General features: G+C 39.4%; 1 protein-coding gene across 4 annotated transcripts in view; it reads right to left on the bottom strand.

The window, feature by feature from the left end:
- CDKL5 (cyclin dependent kinase like 5) overlaps positions 1–10,324 on the bottom strand; it is a 120,357-nt gene extending 110,033 nt beyond the window's left edge. For 3 of the 4 annotated variants that reach the window (XM_079315299.1, XM_079315297.1, XM_079315300.1), the window contains exon 1: positions 10,225–10,289. The gene's annotated coding sequence lies outside the window, so the exon portion shown is untranslated. Of the gene's footprint in view, positions 1–10,224 lie in introns of all 4 variants that reach the window. The other variant, XM_079315298.1, reaches the window with a different exon arrangement.
- Between the last annotated feature and the right edge of the window lie 17,450 nt (positions 10,325–27,774).

Here is a 27,774-nt window from a genome sequence, read left to right as displayed (position 1 = left end):
TTACAGAGAGATTAAAAAAAAAAAAGAAAATGTCAGAAAGTGAGCAAGAAAAATTCCAAAATACTTTGACAGTCACAAAGTGAAAGTTACAACTGTTATTTAAAAATTATTTTACAATCTGAGCTATTAAAAAGCTAGTGTAAACTGTCCATTTATTTTTACAATAACTGAACAATCTCTTCTCACTAGCATTGAAGTTTTATGTCAACTAATTCTTTAAGGACAGCATACCTCCTCTCAGTTAATTTCTTTGAAGAGCAGCAAGATAACAAGCTTGATCCACCTTCCATTTTCATTGAAACAGCCAACAATAGCTCAAATGTTATTTTAAGTGACTATAACTGGAACAGTCAAACAAAAGGTCACCCATTTTACTGGTATGGAAAAATACAGGATAGGCCTCCAAGCCTCCCAGGGCTGTTCAGTAGTTTGTATGATCAAAGGCAAGCAGACTTTGACCTTAATAGAAGTATCTTCCTATATCTCTTCATCCATACATATTTGCAATCCGATTTTAGTCACTGTATTTTACAGTGATTTATATAAACAAATGTGATTTATCTCAGGAAGGAAAAAAAACCGAAACAAACATCTTCAAGCATACAAACTTTTAGTTTAAATAATCTTAAGTTTCAAATACATTAATTAAAAATATACATGGATATTTTTCTGTGAGTTACATCACATAATATTATTGAGTCAGCAGAAGCAACTAAAAAACAACTAGGTTAATAGATGGAAGGCCAGGCTTTTTTTTTTTCTCAGATACGTTGCTCACTCACAGAGCCTTAGGCAACTAAAACATCAATGTGTATGGAATTTACTGAAACAGATTTAATGATCTCCAAATGACAGGAATAGCTATTTGCTTGGGAAAAGCAGAGTCATGGTTCACCTTCTGAAAATACTGTTTGGTTACTATTATTGCAGGCATCCCACACTGTCACCTTCATAGTGAAATCTGTTTTTATTTATACCAGTAGTAAAGTTTTTAAAGACAGTCAAGCAACACATTTGTTGTGCTGAAACTACATATTTCTTTAAATCCTAAACTGAAAACATTTGAGCCCTCCAATCTTTTAAGAAATATTTAAGTTCTTTCAATTTGATTTGCTGTGCTACAGTACCTCTTTTCTCTCTAATCCCCCTGATTTCTATATATGAGGTTCTGTGTTTCAAGTTCCTCCTGGCTGGCTGACAGCCTTCTTCCTTCATCAGGTTCACATTTCTGTCACTGACTTTATAGGATATGCACAACCTCTTAGTCATGTACATCAGATGATGTTTGCTATGCCTCCTATTCCTCCTTGCTCTTGATGATGGGTCTAAGCTGAGAAGCTCTTTCCTCAACTCCCTTAAGAAAGGAAACTCTTTAAAAACCTAAGTTAGACCATCAAAGAGGTCTCACACAGAAACTCTGGGTCCCATGACCATCCACGAGAACACCCTTCCTTCCCACCTAGAATAACATCCCCAAGTTATCACCCCTGTGACCTGCCTCCCATCGTGCACATGCAGTAACCCACTGCAGCAGCATCATGACTCTCCCACTTTCCATCTGACCTTCCCTATGCACTCTGCCCTAGCACAAGGCAGCACATGCCAGGGTGGTTATTACTACAGGCCAGCCACAGTCACAGACTGGGGTTCCCCACTGCCTGCCCAGTCTCTTCTCTGACCATCTGCCTGTTTCTGTCAGACCTGTACATGCATGCAACAGGGCTGGAGAACAAAGTTGACCAGGAATTGGGCAAGCAGCTCCCACTGGCAGGGTGGGAGGACAGACTAATGGACAGATGGATGGACAGATGGTACAATTGCATAAGCAACTTTCCCTCAAACTAAAATAAAACTTTGAAGTCCCACCTGTTCCACAAAGCATTTCATCAGCACTAGCCACTCCCAACTTCAAGGTTTTCTGTTTTAGACTAGGCTGTACTGCATAATGTAGTAGCTTTAGTCTGCAGACCTACTGGATCAACACATTACTGATTGTACATCACGATGTGCAGCCACAGAGCTCCATAAATAACTGCCTTTAAACACAAGCTGTACCAAACAAGATTTCACAGTTAAGGAAAAAAAGAATGGTTGCATAAAAACATTATAATGGCATGTCATTTGAAACATTCCTTGAAATAATAATGCCAGAAAGGAAAGAAAAAAAGAGAGCATGAGCTTTTGGGATGAGGTTTTTTTTCAATGTCCATTTAAAAGTTTTTTTTTCTTTTGGGGGGGGATCTGTTTTGTTTTTCAAGAAATACAAAAAGAAGTAGAGAAGTAAAAATAAAGACTACTACCAATTAAAGGATCTGCAAAGGCGTCTTGCATCTCAACAGCCTAAGATTGTGTGAAGGGATTGAGGAGAAGCTGTGCTAGATGAACAGATGGATCAGGAAAGTGTGAAGAGGTCCATAAGGTAGACTCAAGTTTTTAAAGCATGAAACTTCTGAAGCCAGCACAGATTCATTGTAGGTGTTTTCATAAAAGAATAAGTTAAGGTGAGGGGAGTTGAGGGTTTCTTTGGCTTTTGAAAAAAGTTTATAGATGTAGGTAGATAATAGCATACTACGTGTACACATCTGGAGTGGTGGATTTGGGAATACTCCATCCTTGACCAACATACAAAGCAAGGAAGACTGGAAGCATTTTTGCAAAGGTTAAACAAACAACCTGATGGCAATATTGTGAAAGTGGCAGATCAAAAGTAGAATCAAAAATAGAGGCAGATCAGAGCCAAGAGAAAAGGGGAGGAAAAAAGCCTGCTTGCACCAAAGACATCTGCTTCATTTTAGTTAGAATTCTCTTTTTAAGTGCTCAAAAGAAAAAAATGCAACAATGTCATTAAAATGAGCTGAGCAGGCAAACGTGTGATCCTGGAAAAAGAAGAATAATTTAGTTTTACACAACTTCTTCCTACTGACATTTTAGGAATCAACACGCTTTTAGGAAAATACTGCTTTTGAGCAGAAGATCTACCTAGAAAACCTCCTGAGGACCCTTTTCCATCACTGATGTTAATTATCACTTCAAAATACCCTACACAATCCTAGTAAAAACAGCAGTAGAAAGTGGAGAGAGAGTATTCTATATTTCTTAATAGATTCAGCCTCATTTCAGTAAACATCCATCTTGCAATAAAAAAGGTTATGATTAAAAGTAGTGTATGCTCTGAAGTCCACAACTGAAAATTAGTAACAGCTACTGTCATTGCTATGACAATTGTCTAGTTTCTGACTAACAAACAGCTTTAACTTTTGGATGAATAATCCAACACATAAATAGCCGAGCCCAAAAGCACAATAAACCATTTTACAGCTCAAATGGTATGTAAGGTTAAAAGCAAACATGTTGCCATGTATTACAAACCTATGCCCATCTCCTGTCCATCATCATTACATTTATAGTTACACAACACAGAAAACACTAAAGAGCTTCCAGCAGGCCTACCAACTACTTTGTACATCAGCTTGAAATATCAATTAAAATGTGTTTAAAACATTTTCATACACCATACAAGCTGCTATATGTTTTGACAACTTTAAGATTTCCTCACCTCAAAAAGGGGTCACAAAGTCAGATGGGCCTAAATCCTGCATACACTTCTGTATAAGCAATGCAACTGAAGCTGAACACATGCTGAACTCACCATGTGCACAAATATTTGTAGAGAGGGTTTAAGTGACTCTGGGGAATAAACAAAATGCTGCCAAGAGTTCAAAATAAAAAACAGAAAAGGAAACTTTTCCTGCAATTTGTTTTTAGCTACTGGAAAGCTTTATTGAACACAGCAGGTTAACAGAAATTTAGAACAACTGTAAGTTGAGCTTTAGGAACAGCTGACATTTCATGCACCCACATTCCATGCACCTCAGTTTTGCTATTAGCATTTCAGATAACAGCCAAAAATGCAGACTACAAAAACAAACACAAAACCAACCAACCTCAAAAACAAAACAAACAAAAAAACACTTTCACCATCTCGAAAGAAGCAGAACACCAAACTACACTACATTCATTAATTGGAGATACCTGTGACAAACTTGCAATTAACATGATATGCTGCAACATGCAAGATACAACAAATCCCAGTGTGCCTGGTAACAGACAGCAGAGGGTAATACACAAATCCTTCCATCAGAGCACCATCCTCTTCAACATCACCTAGAAATGCATCCAGATGAAAAGGGAGAGAAGAGCAGCAGCACACACCACCAAGCATCATGAGCCCCCTACACCCAGGGCACACTGGACCTTCTGCTCTACACCAGCACAGTGCTGATGTATGCTGAGGCAAACACAGGGAGCTTTGGAAAAGTGAATTACATGAAAAATACACCAAAAGTAAATATGGTCCTCTTAAGATTGGAAAATAGAGCAGCAAGTAGAAAGCTTATAAACACAAATTTACTATTCTATCAAGTTTAACTCAAAAGATTCTGTGCTTTAAAGATAAAGATATAGAAGTACAAAGTCCCACTTGCTAATACAAAGCTTAAAAAGCTGGCAGTTATTTTGCAGCCATGAAATCAGATTGATTTAACAAGTTAAAATATCACTCAGAATATCACATGCTGGCCAAACAGAAGGACCTACCCTCTCAAAGTCAAGAAGTGATGAGGCTGAAAAGCCCTCAATGATGTACATTCACTTACTTTGCATAAAAATTATAACTTTACAGCTGAAGAGTTGCTCACCTCATAAGAACTAACTCAAAGTAAACTAAACACACTGGAAAACTCCAGGTGTTTCTACACCAGATAGTGATCCCAAAGAACCATGAAATTAGTAGGCACTTTAAAGAAATCCATTTTAGGGTCCCACTTCCATGAATTGGATGATGAAGTCAGCCAAAACATACTTCTACACAGAAATCATATTAAGTGTAAACTGTTTCTCCAAACTCACTAAGAAATGTACAGTTCCTACAATACAGGATGACTTTTAAACACTGACACCTAATTATGAAGAGAAGAAAAGAGTGAAAAAAGTTTTGGTTTCAAATTTGAGCTCTAATAAATATTTTTTAATACTTAATAGTTGAACAAATATTTTATTCTACTGAACCTTGCAGCCACATCCTCTCTTTCCTTCTGAATACAGCAGCGTGTTACCATCAACATCTGCACTACTGTAGTCATCTCTAGGAACACATTAACAGAGACAGTGATACAATTTACCAAAATAATGGAGCTCCATGTGGTTGGGATTCTGAAGATTCAGTTAAAAATTGATTCACACTTGGGGGTTTTTCTCCCTCCCTCTCTCCTATTATTTTTTTTTTTAAATAATAATATTGCCAGGCAAGTATTTCTTGTAAATGCCAACTACATCACCATGTTAAGATTATATTTTTTTCTCCAAGTGCCAGTGTTAAATTAAGTTATCCTATTATTATAAATTAATAACTAAAGGATTAAATTTCAAGATATTAGTAGGCAATTCCACCAATAAAAGGCAGTATTAGGAATTCAAATTTGAAGTCAAGCTGGAACACACAAACATCTCTGCTGAAGTCATGTTGGAAAAATAAACTTAATTACACTAAAGCTAGAATTAAAAGCTTCTGGGGATCTAACAGCTCAGTTTTACAGAAAGTCAACATATAATAACTAATCCATATGCATTTTCCTCATTTTAAAACACAGCAATAGATTATTTTTACTCCACATCAGCTAAATTTAATTTAGATCTCAAATATCACGATTGCAAAAAGGAACACAACTAACTTGAGACCCCATACATTCATTTCTGAAAGTTACTTTGCCTAAAGGAAACATGCATGGAAATTCTCTTAAAGCTAACCTATTTCCAATGAACTTCTCACAGTTGTTTCAGACTGGGGAGGAAAAAAATATATGCAATATTTCTATAGCAACACAGTTTAAGACATGCAGCTGCTTTTACATCTATTTTGTTCTTTCATTGTGACTTAGTCAAGATATTTAACACAACTATTGCTGCCATACTAAAATATCTCCATTAACAGTGATAAAGAAATAGATTGTAATGTTCTATATTTTAAAAAATATTGTTCAAAGCTGAGCATATGAATCTTGTGAACATTCAGAACTTAACCTCTTTTATTCATCCACATTTAATATTATGAAACTGCACAGATTCAGTAAAAGATGATGTTGTTATACAGGGCTGTTGATGTGGTTTCCTCCATTTATATATTGTTTTAATGTTTAATTCATACTATAAAATTAATATGATGCAGAAAGCTGGTATAACCATTCACAAATAAATCTTAATCAAGATACTAAAGTATCAGAGTTAAAATATGGATTTGGAACCAGGAAATTTATTATATTGTTCATTATATTACAAGCACTCATCATTCTCATGTTAGAAATAACATCAGAATGATGATGTTCTGAAGTAAAGATCAACATAATAATGTAGAGTTTATAGGTTTAGCTCATGGGTAATGCTAAAATCCTTTAAAATTCTCAAATAGAAATTATGACAAATATAAGGCACTCTTGTTCCTTTCACATGATGAGCACATAGTTCACAATGGCTTCATTCATCCTCCATCTCAACACTTTTCTAGGGTGGTTCTCTCTCATCACTGTTTCGTGGGCCATGTTCATACAATAAGCATATAACCAAAACAAGATTTCATAAAAAAGAACTCATATCATAGTCAGAACTTAAATAGTACCTAGGAAAAACTGTTGGTTAGATCTTTTTTGTCCAGCTTTCTCCTGCTGTTTTAGTTTTGAGAGAGAGTGAAGGCGAGTGCTTACATGTGAACAGTTTTCAAGAGTTTCCATATATAGTCAGTATTATAAATAGTTATTTTTATAGCAGCACTGAACTGACTTTTCAATATATATAGAGAGGGTGTTTTCTCCTTACAGAAATTATTCTGTTATTCTGCCTTGTACTTGCAGTCTCAGCTCTCCTCCCACTCACAAGGTCTTGCTCCATACACCAACAGAAATAGCCCCTGCTAGTGTCAGGCTACCCTGGGACTACAGGTCACAGAGTACCAGGTTGGAAGGGACCTCAAGGATCATTTGGCCCAACCTGTCCTGGAAAAAGCACAATCTAGACAAGATGGCCCAGGACCCTCTCCAGCTGTGTCTTACAAGTATCCAGTGTTGGGGAATCCAACAGTTTCCTGGGAAGATTATTCCTCCAGCTGATTGCTGCTATTGTGAAAAATTTTCCTCTCACATCCCATTGGAATATCTCCAGGAATAAGTGGAACCCATCACCTCTCATCTTTTCCATAGGACTCCTTGCAAAAGAGAGTCCCCATCTTCTTTGTGACCACCTTTTAAATACTGGAACATGATGTTTATTAGATCACTGCTCCAATAACAGTTTCCACCAAACTAACCCAAACCTCTTGTTTTATGAAGAGGCTCTCTTTATACTGATCTTACAGCTTTTTACACTTCCCAGGAGCTGCTTCACTGGTAAAGGCTTATGAAATGTATCCTCTCAAGGGTTTTGTTAGGAACATACAGCTAGAGTATATATTTAAGTACTAAAATCTCCAAGTCTATTCTTCCCCCCACTATTATTCAACTAAACTGATAGGATCTATGAGAACATTAAAAAGGATCTGCAATTTCTTTGTTTTAACACCAAGTTTTGAAAACTAAGCCATGGCACATCAGCTACAACGTTAACAGGTTATTGTAACTTTCATTTAAAAGTCAGACAAAAGGTATCCAAACAATATCCAGTTTCAGCTTCTTCCATAAAATTCCAATCTAAAATGTTAAAAAAACAAAAAAACTTTAACATAAACTAATCATGGATTATATATTAGATTCACTAAAACTGTCCATGTTAAGTAAAAAAAAATATATAATGCAAATATTTTTTACATGTGTATTTTCAAAGATAACTGCATTCAATAGTAGGTCCAACACCAACTGAAATTAATTCTAAAATATCTAAAACATGGTATAGCATTTTTTCCTTGCAACACTTGATTTCTACAGCTTTAGATTTTTCCATGCTCCTATAAAATATGGTGTTTCACCAGCTGTAATGTACCATCCAGCTCTTCTGCATGCTAGAAGAATCTAAGGAGCTAAATCAAGGCAACCAAGATTTTGGCATAATTCTGATGTAATTACCTAAATACTACAGTTTCAGGTAAATACTGACAAACAACTGAGTTATTCAATGCAGAACCTTCTTGAGACAAGGGATCTCTCCTTGAAGAACATCTTGCCAGAAGTACGAAGGGGGAGATTTTCCTTCCTCTTGCCAAACGAGTAAAATGAGAGAAATTTTGAACACCCACACAACAAGAGGTAGTATTTAAGCCTGTACAATAGAAAAGGCCAATACTTTTATTATTCAACTCACCTATTAAAAATGACACTTCGTGCTTCTACTACACACAAATATATTTTTTTAAAAGCTTGGGGGTTTTTTGCCAACTGCAGATCTTTTTGCTGTTAAAAGCACACACAATAAGACAAGAACAATCTTAATGATCACGCCGTTTTAGGCAAACCCAGAAGACTATCTGAAATGCTGGATTTTTACACACTTACACTGCATCTGGGACATAAATAGTTAAGTGTACACATAGATAGTAAAATAAAGTGGGATTTGTAGATTGTACTAGCCAAGGAGCCAGTATCAGCTAGCCACATACAACTTGACTTCTCATTACACTGGAAGCTGGTGATGATCAACAACTCTTGAAAAACAGCAGAGGCATGAGGAAAGCAAAAGAAACTAAGAGGACAATTTTAAACTTCTCTCCTGCAGTACTGCAGAGCCACTTGTGATCAGCATTTATCAGTGTGCCAATGGATTTTCCCTGCCCTCCTCCGTCGTACATTCTCTTGCAGCCTGTGTGAGACCTTGCAAAGCTTTACTAGATAAACATGCATTTGTAACACACGATTCTCCCCAGATGTGACCGTGACTAATGTATTACCACCCTGACAAAGCCTACTGAGCACAAGTCAGGTAACAGCTTCCCTCGCCCTAGGCACAGCACCCAGGAAAATGCAGGATCATTACTAATCTCACTATGGCTGTGGCTGCTCCGACAGCTACCTGCCGCAGCCATGCTCGGCACTGCACGATGCAGACAGGAGGATGCAGGAGGAGCATCTCTGCGAGCAAGGCTGGAGTAGTTCAGCGACAGCAACAGCGTGCAGAGCCTTCACTTTGTATAAGGAGAACGGAACCGGAGCTCAGCTTCTTGCTCCTCCAGCCCTGGAGGAGGCATTGCTGCAGACACACAAAACCCTGCTTGAGAAAAATCCTTTTGCCTTCCATATACTCCAAGGTATACTCCAACCGAGGTTTCCCTGCTCACCCACCAATATAATGACAGCTGAGAGCAGAAGCAAGGAATAGCCCAGCAACGGGAATCCCGGCATCCCTCATCTTCCCAGCGGCTCGAGGTGAGGAACAGCCTTCTCTCCTGGGTGTTGTCCCCTCGATGCTCTCCATCACCACCTGCCTACCTTGCAGCAACTAGTACGTTTTCTCACAACTGGCACCGATAATGCACAAGCCCAGCAACAGGGCGACTAATTCAAAAAATCAGAAAAAACCAAAAACACCCCCAAAAAAACCCAGAAGAAAGCCAGAAAAAAAACCCAAAACCACACACAAAAAAAACCCCAAATCCATCCAACAGAGAAACAGTGCCTCCTCCAAATCATAATAATCTAAGGAGCATCTTTTTTAGAAAAAGCCCTAAACCCTTCCAGTGCGACGGAAGAAGGTATTAGGGAGGAAGCGGAGAGAGCTCGCGCAAGACACGAGCGGAATTCCACGGGCGGAATCCCACGGGCGGAACCCCACGGGCGGCCGCTGCCCCCACCCCGGGGCACCCCCGGCAGCGCTGGGGACGGGCCGCGCCCGCCGGCTCTGCCCCCTCCCGAGAGCGGCGGCGGCGGAGCCCGCGCCCCGCCAGACCCCGCCGGGCGCCGCAGCCTCGCCCCCGGGCCCTGCCCGGCCCCTCGGGCGCACCTGGGCTGGGAGCGGAGCCGCGCGCAGACACCGACCGGCCCCGGCGGGGTGGGAGAAGGGCGGCAGGCGGCCGCCAGCGGCGGCGGGGGAATCGCGGCTGGCCAGGGAGGAGCGGGGACGGACAGGGAGCCGAGGGAAGGGGGCGAGGCGCGGGGCTGCTTCGCCGCAGCAGCAGCAAGAGCCCGGCGGCCGGACGGTGACAGGTGAAGGCGGCGGAGGGCACGGGGCGAGCTCCCGGCGCTGCTCTCCTACCTGCGCTCCGGCGCCGCCGCTGCTCTCTCTCAGTGCGCCCGCTGGCGCTTCCCCGCCCGCCGCCGCCCCCTCGCTGCGCTCCCCCGCCCGCCGCGCTCAGCCGACCCCGCTGGCCGCAGGCCCCACCCCCGACCCGCACTGACGTCTCCACTCACCAATAGCAGAGGAGCGAGGGGGCCACCGGACACGCCTATAGCCGCCTCAACCAATAGCAGCTCGCCAGGGCTCGTGTCCCCGCCCCTAGCGCCGCCCCCGCGGCACCGCCCCGGCCGAGGCCGGTGGGGTTGAGGCGCAGCTGCCGCGCAGCGGGCGCGGGAGGCGGTGCGGCCGCGGTCCCTGGACAGCGCCAGGCGGTCTCGGGGACAGTGCCGGTCATGGGGGACACGGAGACACCTCCGCAGGTGGAGGGAGGGGGGCGGGTCAGCCCCCGACAGCAGGGCACGGCTGTGGGGGATGTGTCCCTCCCTGACAGGGAGGGGGCAGGGGGCTTTTCGTGCGGGGGATTCCGCCGAACGGATGGGCTTTCTCGTTTTATTTTTTTAAATTTCTTTTTTCTTTTTTTGGCATGGAAACTGGTCCCCGCCTCCGGCACGCAGAGCCGTTTGTCACCCGGGTGCGGGGCGGGGAGGCGAGAGAAGCGCCGCAGGAGCTGCTGCTGCTTTTGCTGGATGGGTGGAGAGAAGGAGAGCGGCTGGAGAGGAGGGGAGCAGGGATGTTAAAAATCAGTATCTCCTTCTTTTCTTTTTTTTTCCTCCACACCATTTCATGACACGGTGAAAATGCCTCCAGCCCTTAAGCATTTTTCCATCCTCTTTTTACAAAACTCTAATCTAGGCTTTCAGAATCTGTTGCTGGCGCCTGTAAGGCTTTCACCTTTTAGGTTTGCCCACTCATAATAACAGTTTTAAACTAAAAGCCACTTTCCAGCAGACATCGAATAGCAGATGCATCACGGCGAAATGTAGCTCTGCAAGTTATGGATGCTTGAACTCGACACCCATTTTCTTGGTGTGCTTCAATGGTTATTTAAATTAGAAAAATGTTATGAAGCCCAATGGACATAACATGCCGCAGAATTGTGCAATGGTTGAGTATTGCTACCAAAAGTATATTTCTGATTTAAGGATATGTACCCTAGAAAAATCTGCACAGACAGATAGCAGAATTTAAGGCATTGCAGTGCATAAAAATCAGGCATCTAATTTTTGTTTGTTGTTCCACACAGACTGCTTCATGAGCCTTGGGGCACTGAAGTGTTTTAGTTTGGATCAGGGATGCACTTTTGGAGTAAATGCTGTCATCATGTCTGTTAACAGTGCTGTAATTCAGATTGTGGAGTGGTGTTGGAGTGCATGAAATAGATCCCTTTTGTATAAAGCTAAACTAATGCATTCCAACCACAAATGAGCACTGGGTGGAACTCAAACAGAACTAGTCAGACACCAGGAATCCCTGGGGTGAGTACAGCTGGAAGATCAGGCCCTGGGCACCAACGGTTGAACTCTACAGGTCTGTTAGACCTTGGTGCTTGCCAGTGGAGTTGAGTTGAAGATTTGGAGCTTTGTAGTTCAGAAGAAAGGTCCCAGGGGATTTCTAGTGCAAGATCTGAAAGACTTGATTCCTGGTTCACAGCTGGCAGTCAACTGATGCTTAAAAACTTTGATACTTAAAAGTCTGCCAGAACTCCCAGTTAGTGTATGGATCATCCCATATCCTTGTGTCAGGAGTACATCATCCACAGCTATAAGGATAACTTGAATTGAAGTAAAAAATGTGCTAGCATTGCTGCTGTTTCAGATATTGTCAATGGCTTTTGTGTTCCTTATTAATCTTCCTATACCTGCAACAGACTCCAGGATAGAAGGCAGTGGTGCTGCAAATTTAAAATTAAGATAAATTACTGGGTAGTGGTTTAATGATTAAAAATAATTGAATGAACTTTCAATAGCATGTGTTACCAATGAAAACATTTTTTTTTCTATCAGTGTATCTTGTCATTTTAATATGAGGCCATAAGAAATGCAGCACACACAGAATTTTTGTAAGGAAAGCATATAGAGAACCACTATGGTAGCAAAATCAGAGCCGAGAGATTTTTTCTTACAATGTACACAACATAAATTTCTTCTTCTTACAGTGCTTCTCACAGACAACCAGTTTCATGCATTAATATGGCATATTTACTCCTTTTGTCTACTTTTGGGAGGTGTGCATGAGAGAAATATGTTATTTGATAGATAAGATAAAACACTTTCTTATAAACTTTAATCTTGAGGAGCTTGACTACAGACTTCAGTCCATAATTTTACATGTCTGAAATCAAACATCATAGCTCACTTGTCTTCTAGGTTACTCCTATATTCATCACCGTATTTTTTGCTCTCATCTTGTGGTTGTAACAGAAATGTTAGAATACAACAGATCTTTCTTTACTGTCTCCAAAAGTTTAAGGCTAATTTAACTCAGTTATAAAGATAGAATTTTCTAATGTGAACCCTTTAAATTAGGCATGATGTGGGAGGCCAAAACCTTTTTTGCTGACACTCACATTTATTACAGAGTTTTTGTTTTGGCAAGCTAGACTACATTCCATAAAGTCACTAAAACAAAATATAGGAAAAAATATGTTTTAGGTGAAGCAGGCATATATGACTCTGAATACAAATAAGCAGCAGGTCTCATTCATAATAAGACATCTTTTTTCAGACAAACTTCCTGTTAAAAAAAGGGGGAAATCCGGTTTTCCCAGGGGCCACATAAGTGTTTCCTCCAGGAGCTCCTTAAGGGATTGTGGAGTGATCAAGGCCAGAGACAACACCTGAAGGCAGCATCCAGATTGTCTTGGCCTCCCTCTTTGGTCCCACAAATGAGCTGTCTCAGTGTCAGGCTGGCCCTCCAGTGCAGATCAGAGCAGTCTGGTCTGTTCTGCTGGAAATGGTGAGAAGTGTCAAGTCCTATGTGTCTGTTTCTCTTGAGTGCTTGTGAGTCACTCCATCAGCCAGGTGCAAAGGCAGCTCCTGGTCTGGTGGCCAACCAATGTCATACAGCCCGGAAAGAGAGACCTGCTTACCCGCTGCACCCGTGTTTTCACTAAGAGCCAAAGAGGAATAAGTTTGATGTCAACATAAGTGGAAGTGAGAGACAAGAGGACATTGAGTAACAAGCATTAGTTTAGTGAGCTATGAATGTATATAAATGGGTCAAGATACTATAATGGAATTAAGAAGAGCCTTTAAAAAAACAAAAATCAATGTGAGTTTTTCTTAACTGAAAAGTGCAGAAATTGGCACATGGATAGTAGCAGAATATTCATTTCTTCTTTATTGCAATGACATTTCATTACATATAGGAGAAAGTAAATAGATTTACCAAGCTCTGTTGAGTAATCAGTATTTAAAAAATAATTTTAAGGTGAATTTCCTATATAGTGTTGCACTTTTGATTCATGCAATAGTCACAATTCTCAGGTGGCAGAGTCTGCATTAACATCCTTTTACGAAACTTTTCCTAAAATGCTTATTTTAAAATGTGCAATTTGCAATTATTGCTCTTGATAATTTAATTTTGAAGATTAGGCTCATGATCAAAGAGCTATGGCTTTATTCCTTCCTGTGCCATCATTTCTATGCAAGGACTACAAACCAATCCTTTCTTCCTTCATTTGGTGGGCGATGCAACCAAAATGGCAAGTGGTTCACTGCACAAGATTTTCCTGGTATGGGTGGTGTGTGTGAGTCAGTAGGGATGAGGGTTTTCTGCACATCCTCATGACAGAAATACAAGCAGCTCTGCCCAGCACTTCTAAACTAGATGAAGTCCTTCCAAGGGCAAAGAGCTAACAGAAGAAACAGTACTTGGTCTTTAAGAAATAGTCTTGTTAACAAGACTTGTTTAGGCTATGAAAAGTACCAGTGATCTAGAGCTTACCTACTCTCTGCCTCTTAGCTTAAAAATAGGCTTTCTGTGCTGCTTAACCACCTGCTGTATTCTCCCCCTATGCATTAGCACTGCCCTTTCTGCTGGCTTCCTAAACATACGTGGGTAGATCGCAAGATACACATTCTGCTTTTACAGAGGCAGGACTCAGCCTAATTATAACCTGCAAGATCAGAATGTGACTGTTTTGACTTGCAGAAGCAAAGATGAATAACCAAGTTGTTGGCATTTAATTTTAGATATTCTGAACTCAGTCCACTTTTTACTTTAATTTATTGTACTTATGACAGTGCTAGTACCTGAAGAACGACCTATGTCTGCAAGTGGTCATTTACATTGTATTTTCCAATGAAATAAATTGACTTTTAGTAAAGTAAAGCCACTTGCTGTTCTTTTGTAAATATAAAATCAGTGTATTTTTATTATTTCTCTATGTCAAGAAAATAGTAGATGGAATAAAGTTTAAAAATATTTTTACCAGACGACAGGAATTTAGACAATCTGACATTTCAAGACCTATACATCTTTATTTCAATAATAATGACCAATAATGAGTTGTGGTTAATGGATTTCATTCATCCTAATATGTCAACTGTGTGTAATAGGCACATTCAGTGTGCACATAGGTAGCTTTGCCCATGACATATTTCATCCTTGAGCATAATGATAGTTTCATATCAGCATTTGGTTGGAACAAGGCGGGGGTAAGATGACATGATTGCAGGGTGGCTTTCTGCTGCAGAAGTCTGTGTGTAAAGTTCTTGAGGGCAATTCCTGGCTGTCTAGACCCCTCAGTGCTGCAGTCTTCACCTTCATCTCAGAAAAATGTTTCTGACATATATAATTAGATACCTAGACACCACTTTGTTTTCCATCTATTTTTCCCACATGGAGCTCTGGTGTCCCTAGAAATGATGTCAGAATGAGTGTCCCTATGGTATCCCTAGCAATGATGACAGATTAGATAGGATAGCTCACATGTTTTTGTAGGCATTATTTTCTTAAAATCAGTCAAATTTTCAGAACATTTGTAGCTTTACATAAACAGTTTCCCTTTTGTTGTATTTAAATATTATATTTTCCTTCACTGTCTGACTTCTTACCCCTTTCTCTCTTGATTGCATTTAACCTATGTAGTTACTATTGTTTTCAACCATACCAGCAGTATCCCTTATTTGAGGGCCCTTTTGACCTAATTTTTAAGAGGGAATATTTCCATTTAAGAGACGAATCACCCTTCTATAAGAAATATAATTTATTGGTTGTCTTACTAAGCCAAGCCTCATGGAGAGTCCATTTAGTTTCTGTCTACAGAATCAAAAAACTTCATGTAATATATGAAATACTGCACCTAGGTTGATGTACCACTAAATGTAATCTCCAATTAAATAAAAAATATAACTTTCTTTAAATGTATTTTTAGTAAGAGGAAAGATGTGTATGTGTTTTTGTGGCCTGACATACAAAATGTTATGTTCTAAATTTTGAATTTAAATATTGCAGAGAAAGAGAGTGTTGGACAACAGTATCAATGCAGTTGAGATGTTACAATTTTTATTTATTGTAACATCTCTTGTCATCCCAATTTTTCTTAAAAAGAATCTTACTCTTGTATAAAATTATTATTTAGACGGATCAGGTTTCATACAAACACAAAATAAGAAAATAATTTCTTGCTTCCCCCCCCCACCCTCTCACCCCCCACCTTATATTTCAAGAGTTCATGTGAGACACCATCGGGAAAGAATGAAATAGTTCACACACACGATAGACACTTGGCTAGATGTATCCAAATTTGTAGCATCATGGCAGAGGTGAACCTCAAAGAGAGATTTTTTAGGAAAATACTGACGTGGCTTTCCTGATGTTTATGAGGAACTCACAAGAGCACATAAGAGCACACAGGAGATAACGTGGATGTGCATTCCTGAATTTTTAACAAGCAGATAATACCTACTATCCTGGGTAGGGTGGATGTGAGAGCTTGGGAGATGATGTAGTGTAGTCTATAAATGGACTTGAAAATGAAGACAGTATATCCTAGTGCTGCAAAAATGGAGGGAAATGAAGACAGTATATCCTAGTGCTGCAAAAATGGAGGGAACAAAGAGAGGGTTGTAGGGGAGAAGAATTTAGAACTTGCCATCTCCCATAGTGATGATGAATTATTAAGGTAGATCGTGGCAAGGGTAAGGAAACAGATGTTGCAGCAATAAATGTGTGGTATAATGAAAATTTGGATGAGTTTTAAGTATGCACATAAATGCAAAAAGCCTTCTACCAGAAATTTTAGAAAAAAAGTCTTGTTAGGATTTCAGCATAATTTGGCTATGAAAAAAAAGATGGAGGTGGAAAGTACAGATAAGTGGCAGGCTAGATATGATTTGTCATGGTGACTGCAAAGGAGATGCAACTGAAAGTTCTGTTTTAAACACATCATTCTTGGGGTCATGTCCCTGGAGAACAAATCTGAGCCAAATTTTTTGAGGCTTTCCTTTGAATAAAAACAGTCAGATCTGCAGTGAGGAGATGAATATTCAAAATAATAACTAAATCATCATAGGGTCACATTGTCATAAATGCTGGAGGTGGGTCTTGAAAGAATGCCAAATGACATGAAGTGGTAATGGATAGAGGCACAGAGAGAGAACAAAAAATAGAAAAATCATGCAAAATTAAGGAGGACAAGGTTTCAGTGATGGATTATTATTTTTCAACTTCAGTTCAAAACCAGTAACAGTAAAAAGGTAAAAGCAGATTATGTTGTGCCTAAGGGGACAAACCTCATTTACAGAGGTTCTGGAATGAGACTGGAGAAGAGGTAAATTTAATGAGCTTGAAGATGGGAATGAGGAGCAGAGCAGTTTGTGAGAAAAGGGGATCAGAAAAAGAATGGTTTTGATGGGAGCATGAGAACTGAAGGAGGAGTGAACAACAGTTTGCTCAGGATGGAAGAACTGAGGCAAACAAAGAAGTTGGAAAAGAGAAATTCTTAAGATGTGCCATGGAAGAAGGAAAAGAGTTACAGAAAGGGAAGTGATGGAAAGCAGATGTCTTTATGTAGAAGACATTGGTGAGATCCCAATGATGGTGAGTGAAGGAGATGCAGGAGCAGGGTAAAAGGGAGGATGACTCAGGGTAGCTAAGAATCCTACTTGAGATGATGGATGTTCCCCAACTGGAGAATGGAGAATTACTTAACTAGGAAACAGAAACATAGATGGACAAAAAAAAGCTTGCAGTGGAGAAAAGGGGTGAAGGAGGTAGAACATTAACGACAGTCCTTGGGATAAAAAAAAAAAGGAGACAAGAAATGTGGGGAAAAGAGAAAGGAGACAAATACTGAGAATTACTGATTATCTAAAAATTGTGGAAAGATTGACAGACAAGGCTCGAGGGAGAAGATGAACTCAAGTATGAGGTGTAAGGTATATGATCATTGTTTAAAAGAGAGGAACACAGCGTCAGAATTTCAAGAATATGGCTGATGAAAATCAGTGCAAGGCTGTAAGCCTTGGTGTAGGGTGAACTGAAGGAGGAATGAACACAGGAGGGAGACATGGGACTCTTCAGCCAAGCCCTCAGATGTCTGGGCAGACTTACATGGGGTGCAGTGAAAATAAAACAATGCCTTGAGCTAAAATCAAAGGACAAGGCTGAAGATGAAGAAAAGACAGAAAGATAATGATAGAGTTTAGTGAGAAGGGTCATATTCAATGTTGCTGGCAATGGAGAAAAAGGGATGTAGCCCAGAAGGAATATGGACAGGTAAGGAGCACAACTCCAGTGTGACTGCCATGAAATATATCTGGAGGATAGAAATGAATGGAAAAGAGGAACTTCTGAAAGAGAGGGAAGATTAAAAAAAAGGAACCAGGACTTCGTGAGGGTGAAAGGAACAACATATGAAAAAGTCATGGATGACAGGGTTTTTTTACAGAGACAAAGAGAGTGGGAGGAAAGAAGGGTGTAGGTGTGAAATTTGAAGCTGTGAAACACGACAGGTAGAAACAGTAAGAAAGGAAGGTTTTCAAAATTGGATGGTAAAAATAACGATTCTAAATTCTGTTTAGCCATCTTAGTAGAAAGTGGCTTTAAAGTACAGTCCTTCAAAATATTTTTCTTTTTTCTTTCCAGACATCATCTGTAAATAGTTACTCAGATGTGTGGGCTTTTCTCTGGAGAGAGCAGTGGGAAATGAACTATGGATTCCTACTCAGTCATCTTCAGTGTGTTCATTAGTGGTGGTAGAAAGGCTGATAGAAACTATATTTAACAAAGTATCAGTGATTCATTTAGCTGAGAGAGGGAAGAGATGTTACTAGTGCCATTCCTAAACAAGCTTCGATTTTTCTGTTTCATCCCATTTGGCAGGTCTGTTTGGAAGATGCCTGTACCAATGCCTAATACAGACTTCAGCCTGAATGCAACCTAAATGGCTGAGACTGAGTTTTTTTCAGCAGTCTGCACTGGAGAGCTCTGCCACTTGATAATAGTGTTGGTTTTTGTCTTAGGGACTTTTCTGTTTCTGCAGCTGCTTGTGCTTTTTTTGGGAGGGGAATACCTTTTTTTTTTTTTTTTTTTTTTTTTTTTTTTTCCCTGGACGTGGCATTGCTGTGCTTCTGTCACCTGGAGTTTGTGTTTCTGCCGAGAACAGCCCATAAGACCATGCCCAGAGATCAAAAGGGAGCTTCCCCACGTGAGCACAGAACACCCACTGGCTGAATGAGTTCCTCCTAATGTTCCTGGCAGGCAGTTTTGGCTCTGTGAAATTCAATGTGTGTGTTTTTACATGCAAAGCTTTGGGATGGGATCCATCTTGCTTGAGTACATTGCTGAGTCCTTGTAACAGCTCAGCAGCTGGGGCTCCTCAGGAGAGGGGGTTCTGCTCTCACCTGCCCTGGGGAAAGGTGTGCTGCTCTCGTGTCCTGTGTGCTCACCATGGTGCTCTACACCAGCATTAGATTTCAGTCATAATGCCCACAAAACAGCCTGTTTCCAAGAGAAGCTTTCTCCTTCCTGTTTTGTGAAGGGATTTGGTTGTTAGGCCTGGGAAGCTGCAGCAGACAGTGGTTCTGATTTGTTTTCTAGGAATGACTAAGAGAGGAGGAGTTTATATGCTCTGACTAAATTCTGATGACTGTTAGCAACCACATTTCTTTAACTGTACATGAGCTTGATGAAAGTATGTTTTTAGTCTTGCAAAACCCTCAGTTTCTGATGTCTCTTCTCACATACATTATGTTATTTTCCATTTTTAGCTTCAGTCCTTCTGTGTTTGGCATACAGGATTTTCCAGAAATATTTTCAAACTCAACTTAGTAAACCTATTACTTTCATATATTTTCATTGTCAGCTAATGTCTGAAGATTTCTTGTTTTGAGTAAAACCCCTTAACCCTGGTTAAACCAATATTTTGTTTTACTATGTAAGTACTTTAAAAGTCAAATATATTAAATCAGAAAAATTAAGGACTACTATGATAGAGATTTTGCTTTCAAGTTGTAGCAAAGAATTCAGAGAAAAAAGTCTTGATCAGAATAATGAATGTGTGGGATTAATGACTTGGTTGGAAGCTGCATCAGGAAAAAAGTGGTGATTTGAATCCTCAGAAGCAAAATTAATGAATCACACAGTAGCTGGTTTTGGTTCAGAATAATGGCTGTTCCAGATAAGCTTCTCTGGCATCATTTTAACAGCATCCAACCATGACATTGAATAGTTTCTTGTGTTTGGTCCCTAACTAGGAAAAAAATGTATAAGAAAAAAATCTGTATGTGCAGCCTGCTACCCGCTGTTGAAAATCTTAAAACATAAGGCTGCAGTTCTCCATTGTGGACCACTCCCTGGTGAAACCAATATCCTTTCCTCCAAAACTGTGTTGGAACTAGTTACCCTGTACTGCAGTGACATCTACTGAAGGAAAGCAAAAAAAGTCTTGGCAAAGCGGTGCTCACTTCTCTAAAACATAATACAAACATCAAGGTTTTAATATATTATTGAATACTGAGAGGTTTAATATTTTCCATTTGTCAATTTAAGAGCTATTATTGTCTGTTTTTATGAAGCACCCATTGCCACTATGTTTCCAGATTTTAAACACATACTTAATGTATTCTGTGACCTGTTTTGTATGCAAATACTTAATTCCTGAAAGATTATGGTTTAGTGTTAGCTCCCATTTGAGAATGGAAATAAAGGGATTTTTTTTTTTCTCACTGAAGGAGGGGAGAGATTAGAATTTAGTGGGTTGGCAAGCATAAATATTGTTCAGACAGAGCTGGCTGCTGTGTGCCACAGCGGGTGGGAAAGGACAACAGAATTGTTGCTTCTGCTACTAAGGTGAACTGCTCATATTTTTATTGCCTTTAGTAAAGTGTATTTGAATATGTGCTTTCTTTATGCCCTCTTCCATCCAGCGAGCACTGGTTTATACTGGAAATGAACTAATGAATTGCAGAAGAATAATGGATTGCATTATGTACAGCTGCTTGTAGGGGAGATCTGCCTCATTTACTAGCAAAGCTTTGTTGTCTGTGGCTGCTTCATCCAGTTACTTCCATCTCTTTCTTCCAGGGAACTGGATTATGGAATCTGATCTTGCCATTGGCAGCAGTGTATGCAGGTCTCTCATCCTCTGGATGAGGAGGAAAATGGGATTCATGCCTGCACTTTCATCCCTCAGAAGCAGACAACATCTTGTCCTTTTAGTTGCAAGATTCTCCTTGAAGGGAGAGATACCTCTAAGCAGAAGAAATACCATCACTGTATGCATGTGCCAAACTATCAATGAGCTAGGAAAAAAAGAGCCTAATTTAGCTGCAAAATATTGTTTGATTGAGATTGCTGTTGTTTAAAAAACACCTGAAAATACCAGTGGGAAGGGTTTATGGTTCTGCTCCCTTCTGCATTCTTTTTCTGGTCTTCCATCATGCAACACCTACAATCTATAATTAAAACAGCTTGCTGCTATTTGCATTTTCATGAAAGGAGCCTTTCCCAACATACCACTCTTAAATCTCCTATTCAATATCGAGTGAAATTTGATTTCAAGGCTTTACTCTTTGCAGATCATTTAACTCTTAATGGATTTTCATCCTAAATCTATCCCTGCTTCTGTCTCAGCTTATGTGCCTCCCTCCTCATCTCTCTGTCTCTCTTCTTCATTATTTGTTCACCTTTAAGCCATTCCAAAGCTTTTGGAAAGACAGATTGCAAAGACAGAAGCCTGAATTTTGCTATTATGCTCCACAACTCTGGCATGAGTTTCTACACATTCCTATCAGAAATATTTCTGGAACTGAAAACCCAGCAAGGGAAAAAATGAACTCTAGGCTGCTGATTAGTTAAATAGTTCTGTATGGCACTATTTGCACATGGGTGTCATATTTATGGATTTAGCTGAACAGTCAAAGAATAGTGCTTCTCACAATATTCTTGGAAGTGCTTAACTTAAGAACATACATTAAATTAAAATACAGTTTATATGCACAGTTCTAGGTACTTTGTGTAAGGCATCCCTTAGAAAAATAATAGCTAGCAGCAAAGCATGTCTAGCAAGTGGAATTTTCTGTTGATTCTCTCATTCCCTTCCCTATCTTTCCTTTTCCTGACAGAAACAGATGGAATTTTATTTTCTCACAATTACTATGAACTGAGACTAACAGCTCCTAAATTAGCAGTGAGGGGGTGGAAAGGTGTGGAAAGCAATAAAAACATGCAAACCCTCTGTAACAGTCTGAAGAGTGAAATGTAGAAATAAATCTTGTCAATCAATAAACCATAACTACCCTGTGGCTTGTGGATTACACCCAATACATGTAATGATCCATCAGTGCTTCATATAATTTTTGTATACTGAATAATAAAAAAATGTGTTGATTAGACCTTTCAAACTCCTATGCAAGAAGAGGAGGACTGACATTTTATTTACCTACTGATAAAGTCTGCAAAGGATTTTTTTCAGCTTTGAAGTTATTGTTTAAACAAGGAAGCCTTTGACTTTCCGAGCATATTTCCTTTAGATTCTTCTTTGCCCCATTTAGTCTTTTTTTCACTCAGCTTCCTCTCTTCCAAAATTGGTATTTTCTTTTTGTGACTATTATCTTATTATTTTTAAATTGTAGTATTTAATCACAAGAGAGGGCACAATGATAATAAGCTTAGTTTAAAACCTACTCCAGTTATCACACGGACATCAGAGAAAGCAGCCACTTGACTTTCTTGTAGATTAGTTCTAGTGTTAGTTTGGATGTGCTGCAGGTACTGGCCACAATATGATTGTCTGACACATGCCCCAGGAGTCACACAAGGAATTCCTGTGCTACAGCTGAGTTTAATTTTGAGAAAGAAGACTTTCTAAATTGAACAGGTTACATCACGTAACCTCCAAGCAGGCTACATGGAAAGATGAGGAAATTAACATTCAGAGAAGTAGAAGCTGCTGACACGTCATTTTCTAAACTTTGACTGAGGTGTGCAGGAGGAAGGAAAGCCTGATGCAACACTCAGTTTTGCTGATGAGGATCTCACGGTGGAAAATGCACATCGCCTGAGCAGGAGTGAGGGTTCCCCTTCAGCATGAACAAGGTGGGGATATTCTTTCAGACAAAGAGAAGTAAAGGAAGAAATTCTTTGTGAGGGAAAGAAAACAGCTACATTTGAGATAATTTTAAGCTCAGTTTTGTCTTTGCTACAGAACCAAGATCATGCTGGTCCTGAGTACTGGTTGTGAGCTGCTCTAAGATCAGTAAATTCATTTGGGTATGATGGACTTTGCCATACTGATATTGCTGATACTGACCTGTTCAAGAACAGGAGGTCACTACATTCTTAGTAGTGTTTGTATTGACCATAACCCTTTCTAGAATTGATTACCAATGCCAGGTGATGAGGATTGCTGCCTCTGGTCTGACATATGTGTATCTCTTCTTCTTTGCTCCTACACATGCATGCATGATTGAGGCTATGTAACACTTAGCTTAGGCTGCTGTGTAGAACAGTAGCCCAGAGGCAGCAAATAATTCCTTCCTATCACTGAGGAAGCTGAAATACACAGGTTGCTCCTGGTTACACCCCTGCAGCTTAAGCAGAGCTTCCATGAAGATGACTATGATGCATAGGATGAAAGATGTTCAGTACACTAAAATTATTCAGCTACATATTTTCTGCCAAGTAGACCCTGAAAGTTCTGGGAGAAATGCCAAAGAGATGCTGGTAGATGAATGCTTCTGAGCCATCATGTCCTTGACTGCAGGAAGACAGAAATGTTCCATCAGGTTTCTTTTTAAGGTTATCCTCTTTTTGTTTTTCTTTTCTTTGTGTGGTGGAGTAATGTTAAATACCAGCTAAAAAATTGTATATGCATTTGATGATGCCTTTCTCATGGAAAACCATAAGTTACACATAGCTTTTAGCTATGCAGTTTCCATAGATTCCACTTTATTTATTTTATAGTTACCTCCTACCAGTATCATATGCATTTTCCTGGGTTTTCTGGGCTTCCATTGTTCTGCTGATTCACTTCATAAAGCACATTGAAAATTCCTAGTAATCTTGCAAACACAGTCAGCCTGATTCAAATTCCTTATATTGTGTGCTCATTTAATGGAAGGTCTAACTTCATTCTCCCTCAGTGTATACAGCTGAGAAAGATTTAAATTAAGTCAGATCAAAAAGCTCCTTCTTGAGCATTTGTTTAACAGAATTCTGCACTATATGTTGTCTTGCATTTTGGATTTTTTTACCTGTGCCTAAAGGCAGTGGCTATTGACATTTCTGCCATAGTGGCTCATTCACATACAACTTGCCCCTGAAATATGGCCTGTTTAGTTCACTGAACTGCTTCTCTTTACCTGAAAAAAAGTTAAGAATTACTGCCACAGCTATATCATGATTGTTTTAATTAAATTCTTTGCTCCTGCTAATTTTCATGATGTTGAAGTGTTTCTAAATAATGATGTATGTTTATTATGCCCTTCTCAGCACCTTAAGTCCCTAGTATTATTTAAGAATATAGGTATTACTACAGTTCTAGGCCTTTCTTTTCTGTTTAGCACAACCAATGTGGAGAAATTTTCATTTTCCATCTGACATTTTCCCCCACATTGTAACAGAAAGATATCTTTCTATTCCACTTCATTCATACACCATTTGATGTTTCTGATGCTCTCTTTCATGCCTTATTTTTAGTAATTGTGATTGTGCCTTCAGTGGAACATTCATTTCTCATTAGTTTCTTGTACTCTGGAGGGATTTTGTAGTGATGCAGAAAAGTAGTCTAGAAGCTTTTAAAGAAAGATTGTCCAAAATTAATTTTTTAAAATTAAGCATTTTCTGATTTTTGACTCCTGTGAGAACTAAAGTAGCAAAAATCCAGTATACACTAAAATAATAAGCATTTTCATTCTGTAATATATTACTGTGTGATCAGAGGGAAGAAAGGAGCTGATCACATACATGTTCAGGAGGTGCTGGATAGATAAGGGTCAACTGACCTGTAATCTACACAGTGCTGGATTTAAGGGCATGGGTAAGAATTCTGAATTACAAAGGATATGAACAGCTCTGAACAGGTATATCTTTGTCCAGGGTTTGCAGATTTATTTGATTATGCTCATATGATCATATGCTCAGGGCAACAGGGATGTGCAAAGAGCTTCTGTAAACCAGAAAAGACAGAAATACTCCTGTAATCAATGACTGATGTAATTAGCTTTCTTACTAGTGGAAATAGCCAACAAAGTCCCAAGGAAGCCATGAAGTGTCTCAATAAATGTAATTAAAGTATCAATATGTACAAAAATCTACTGTGGCACATAAACTTCAAATGCAGCTAAAGTTAAAGAAAAAAAAAAGCAAAACCACATACAAAGGTTGTCTTTTTCTTTATGGGCTTAGATTGAAGGTAGACTAAAGGTGCTGTCAGCTGGACCTGAAACATCATGAGTGCCAGGACTAATATTATGTGGAAGTTGTTCAGAGCAATGTAATTCAGATTCAGTGTTATTTTAGGCAATGTTAACACAGTCCTGACTCACAAGAGAGATAAAATTAATTTGGTCTGGATCACCTTATTCTCCCTGAGAGTATATCTTAGTTGAAATATATTTTTGGATCAAATTCAGTATATGATTTTCAGATGCTGCTTTACAGAGAGATTTACAAATTTGCAGTCCTGGTTTGCCTCCTATTTTAAGCAAAACTACAGCTTTGGAGGGGCTAAGCTAAAGCTTTCCAAAAGTTGCAAAACAAAAACAACAGTTCCTTTTGTTTCTGTTCAGTCTGCTGCTTTTTCCATCTGTTGGAGCATTTACCATCTCACAAGAGCTTGTAGCTCAATCTTTGGATGTGGTGTTTACCTTCCTGTTTCCTGCATAACTGCTTTGCATTTTTGGAGGAAAGCAGTTTTATGTCCTACTGCTAAATTTTCTTTAGATCATTGTTTCCTAAAGTTACTGAATCACTGAAAATGTCCACAAGGACAGATTTCATTAAAGGGCAGTACATGGATTTAATTGTAACTAAAATAAGAGAAATTGACACTTCTTTTGTTATCTCTATGCAGTAGTCATTTCTCCAAATGCCTTGGGCGTCTTGGAATGTCAATTTATTAAAATTGACTCAACAAAGAATTCTAGGGCACTATTTTGCAAAGTGAGTTTTTTTATTAGTGAGTTGGCATCAAGAATCACAAAATATAAGGGTTACCAACTTGTGTATTAAAATAAACTGAATTTACAGGCTCTTCTGTAGTGAAAATTTCCTATTTTCAAAAGGACTTTCCTATGACTAGGACTGGATAGAGTAGTGATACATGGATGGGGATAGTTCAATGCCATTTCTGTTTTTTCATCCCATGATGTCAGAATCAATATTTGAGTGTTACAGCTTTCTCCTTGTCCTTAAACATCCCTCCTTCAAGTATCTACATTGGATCAGAAAAGCCAACCAGACAAATCACAGCCATTTGCTATTCCATAGTGAGTACTTCTGAGCTGGAAGCATAAAATACCTCAAAGTATTCATGGCTCAGGCCAAGAAGAAAAATTGGTCCTAGTCCCCATGTTTTCTAGGGCTCAGTGTCCTGGCACACTTCCAGCATGTGTAGGATTTTACAAATGTATTTAAGGAACAGCTTTCAGCCAAAGGTTATGAAGTAAGAGGGTCCTGTAACTTCTCTGATGCTGTCATGTGTCTGAGCAGGGCATCACCACAGCCAGCTAGCCCTAGCCAAGAGAGGCAGATGGAATGGATATAGCAACACTGCCATGAACTGCAGTGATGAACACAGGTCAGGAGCATAGAAGGCCCTATTCTGCACGTGGAACCTGGCCACTTTGTAAATTAAAAACAAATAAAAAGTGGGGATTTTGTAATCTCCAAATTATTTAGGTGATCATATTCTTTCACTAATTATCATATGGCTGGTGGCAGGACACTAGGATGAAATAGAAACTTTTTACAGTAACAATACTTTAAAATAACCATTCGTCTTTAAAATAATAAAAAATAGTCTTTATGTTAAATAATAATATTTTAAAAATTAAAAATAACTAATTTTTTCCTTGTAGCTAAGTAATTGTAAGTAGGACATTAGTAACTTGCTATTTGTTTACAAGAGTAGTCTGATAGATAACTTTTAGCTCAACTAAGACAATACAAAAACCTCCCAAAGACAATCCTTAAATAAAGTCTGTCCATACAATGGTATGACATTAGCTAAGTAATCCATGTCCTGCCAGTGTATTACCTCAACCTGTTCTTCACTTGTCACAAGTAGTAAAAAAGATCTTTGTCTTGTGCAAATAAAAAGACATTTGAGCATTTCTAAGTAAAACTTTGAGAGAAAAAATATTTGCTAAAGACAAACAACTGTTTCGTGACAGACCTATATTGGGTGAAAAGAATGTAAAAATCCAAGCAATGTGTCTCTGGTGTATAAATAAATGCCCTGTAATTGTCTTTGCTAAAAGTGGAGGTAATGGTGTTGAAACAATAGTCACCATTGAAAAAATGAAATCCTGTAAAGTGATAAATGTGTAAGGTCAGCTGAACTATTTGAAGGTAAATCACTTTTCTTTCCTGAGCTACTGACATCTTTAGTCTGAGAAAGACAACGTCCAGAAATTAACTCTGTGTGTTCCACAGAGGTAGGAAAAGACCTATTACAGGTATAGGATCACACCTGCCACTTCACTTAGCAGGAACCCCTCCATTACCTTGCCTCTTCCTTGGATTAGACAATTCCTAGCACAAAAATCTCCAAACTGTGTTCAGACATGCTCAACTTCTGCTAAGACTGTTTCACACAGATTGCTGGCAAGACTGATGAGGCCAATGCATTTCTGGCCAGCTTGTGGCCAAGGGGCTAATGCTTCACATTCCTTCTAAGGGGTTGGCAGGTAATGGGCAAAACTCCACTTGGATACACAAAGAATTGCCATATCACTGGGCCCAAATAGTACTTGGAATTTCCATGAGGAGAGGAGAGGAGAGGAGAGGAGAGGAGAGGAGAGGAGAGGAGAGGAGAGGAGAGGAGAGGAGAGGAGAGGAGAGGAGAGGAGGAGGAGAGGAGGGGGAGGAGAGGAGAGGAGAGGAGAGGAGAGGAGAGGA

The sequence above is a fragment of the Erithacus rubecula genome (genome assembly GCF_903797595.1).
Source record: "Erithacus rubecula genome assembly, chromosome: 1".
Lineage (NCBI taxonomy): Eukaryota > Metazoa > Chordata > Aves > Passeriformes > Muscicapidae > Erithacus > Erithacus rubecula.
Note: the sequence above shows the minus strand (reverse complement) of the source record. Positions and strands in the feature narration are given on the sequence as shown.